Source organism: Anopheles gambiae, chromosome 3 (assembly GCF_943734735.2).
Source record: "Anopheles gambiae chromosome 3, idAnoGambNW_F1_1, whole genome shotgun sequence".
NCBI lineage: Eukaryota > Metazoa > Arthropoda > Insecta > Diptera > Culicidae > Anopheles > Anopheles gambiae.
The window spans coordinates 67,258,553-67,261,862 of NC_064602.1; positions in this window are offsets into that span (position 1 = coordinate 67,258,553).

A 3,310-nucleotide genomic window follows, 5' to 3' on the forward strand; every position below is an offset into this window, starting at 1 on the left:
AACGCACTCTTTGTTATTTGGGAAGGATAAAAGGTACGAGAAAAATCATAGAGTTTGCTTTGTTTCGATGAAGAGTTCAACTACTTCGGGTGAAAGACAAGTAACGACAATAGCATAATAGCTGAGCTGCGCGCCACGACGCTGGCTGCCAACCGATTATTCTACAGGCTGAGAAAGCAGTTCACCTCAAAGAATCAGTCGCGACGGACGAAACTGGGACTATATAGCACTTATATAGTACCGGTACTCACATACGCCTCTGAGACATGGACGCTGTAGGCGAAAGAACTCCGTTGGAGCCAAAGCATCTCAAAACTATTCAAACGACAACAACATGGATACTGTCCAAATCTGAAGAAACCCATTTGGTCGCGATCGAGAGGAAGATGCTCAGAAGAATTCATGGCCCCGTATGTGTGAAAGGACAATAGAGGAGCCGTTACAACGACGAGCTATACAAGATGTACGGCAACCTCACTGTTGTGCAGCGTATCAAGCTTGCCAGGCTCCGGTGGGCTGGCCATGTTGTAGCGCAAAGCGGTTTTGCGCCGGATAAATAAAACAAATAAATAAGTATAGCAGATATTGACAATTGCACCATAATAGTAAATACTACACCATTTTTTTCTCTATCAATGACTTCATCAGTATGCTCTTTGAAAGTCAAATTCGCGGCAAGCATACCACCACGGACTTTAACATTCGATTCCCTTTTGTTAGCAGTGTCCTCTATGTTGTAGATTGCTAAAAGCGGGTTCCTCCTTCGAAATAATAAAATACAAACATGCATTTTTGGATATACACCGTCAGGCCATTTGGCGTTCGCATCAGGAACAAAACAAATCAAGGCATTCTTGAAGAAACCCGTCATCTGATCACTGGCGAACGGGAGCAAAATTTTGGCATCATCTGCGTACATGATGACACTGCCGGGAGGTAGAGCGAGAGTGACATCATTCATAAAGATGAAGAAGAGAGCCAAGCCAATGTTGCATCCCTGGCACACGCCAAAGTCGCTTGTAATCTCGTTAGAGACGCTCATCGAGTATGACGCTATACAAATGACCCACGCGATATGATCTGAGCCACTGGAGGAGCAAGTCCCAATTTGGCAACTTTAGCGAGTAAAATAGAGCAAAGTAGAGAGTCAAATGCTATCTTCAAGTCTATTTTCATGAAGATACATACCGCTAGGCACATCATACTTTATATCTCCCTCAACCAAGAAATATCGGATCTACCACTGCATATTTGGCTTCCAATTGCAAATGCAATATGTAAAAATGGAATAAATAAATAAGGAGTACTACTTGCAAGTTATGCAACGTGTCAGAGAAAAAGTTTGTTAAAGAGAAATTTCAAGAATTGGACATTGCACTAATGTCATCGAGTTATAATCTCTACTGTACTTAACCCTCTGTGACTTCTCTTTGTTCCCAAAAATGAAATTATCACTTCGCGAGCGCTGCTTTCAGTCTATACTGCCCGTGGGATCATATCTTGCTTATGCCGATGATCTGAAGATTTTTACTGTGGTCAAAGACACAAGTGACTGCCAGTGCCTACAAGAAATGCTCGACTTATTCGGAGATTGGTGTAACCGTAACCGATTAAAGCTGTGTCCAGTTAAATGTCAGACTATATTCTTCACTAGAGCACGTCACCTGATCAGACACAATTATTGTATCTCTAATACCTCGCTGACAAGAACTATCTGCGTACGAGATTTTGGTGTCCTGCTAGAATGTAAGCTCAAGTTTCATGAACATCTTGAAAGTGTTATATCCAGAAGTAACCAAACATTGAAAATGTGACTCATAATGAAAATGTGTAAAGAGTAGTGATGGGCGGGTCGATCCGAACCTATCGGGTCGGAGCCATCCGTAAGCGACCCGGAGTCGTTCGGGTTGACCCGAAAGGTACAAGTTTGCACGACTCCGGTAGGTGCAAGAAAGCATAAGCGACTCCGAGCCGTTGGTGCAACGAGTTCGGGTCGGGCCAAGGTGGGTTCATTTCGACCCGCGGATGCGTCGAGTTCGGGTCCACCCGACTGATGCAAGAAAGTGCAAGAAAACATAAGCGACTCCGATCCGTTGGTGCAGTGAGTTTGGGTTGGTTTGGGTCGGATTGAACCTACCTTGACTCGACCCGACCCGAACTCGCTGCACCAACGGGTCGGAGTCGCTTATGCTTTCTTGCAACTCATCATTCAGGTCGACTCGAACTCGTTGCACCCGCGGGTCGGATTTAATTCCGATTCCAACCTAGCGCACCCGCTGCACCCACGGGTCGGAATTGATTCCGATTATCTCGTACCCGACTTAGGGTCGGGTCGTGAAATGAATCGTATGACCCACCACTAGTAAAGAGTTTCACGATCATATGTGCCTAAAAGTCGTATATTGCGCTATTGTTCGGTCTCTCTTAGAATATTGTTGTGTAGTATGGTGCCCCTTAGCAGCCCGCTCAATCAATCGCCTGGAAAGTGTTCAACGAAAGTTTACTACGCTTTACGGCTCCTTCCTTGGTCTAACGGAGTCCAACCTCCTTATTACCAACGGTGCCTGTTGCTTGGTTTGGAGACGCTTAATGTCAGGAGAAAAAACATGCAGCGTGTATTCGCATTTCGACTGTTGAAAGGTGAACTAGATTCCCCTGCGCTCCTTGCTGCTGTGATTTTTTTTTTGCACCGTCTAGGATTAATATTTCTACGTCAGTGTTCAAATATCGTCTTCGTCAGCGTTTCCATTCTGGTAGTTTATAAGTATAAGTATTAGTTAAGCTATTTGTGTAGACCTGCGGTGGTCCGACAATTCATCCTAATAAATTAAATTAAATTAAATTATTGAGGTGATCAAGAAGAATTCGCTGAGGAAACTGGAGCTGATCTCTTCAGACGCCCACAAAGAAAGGCTTCGATGCCTGGGGTCACAAATGGAATATGTACATTATTAATAAATGGGGAAGATTTTGAAGATGTCAAAATAAATGTTCTATAATCAAACAATTAATTGATTTTTAAAACCTATTCCCAATACTTTGTAAAATCAAATCATCAACTTGGATAGATGCCCAAGTCTTGTCATCAAATAGCAATTAAATCAGATTATACTAGTTATACCTATGACAATTTGGTCCATCACAGCTTCAGCTGTACATTTTGAATATTTTGACTTATCACTGACAAACTGACTGCACAAACCAAAACCTGCCACAGTATAATGTAAATAAACGAGAAGTCAATAATTTCGCATTACAAATAAGGACTCTAAATATAAGATAGATTTGTTGGAAAAGAAATCTCGTGATA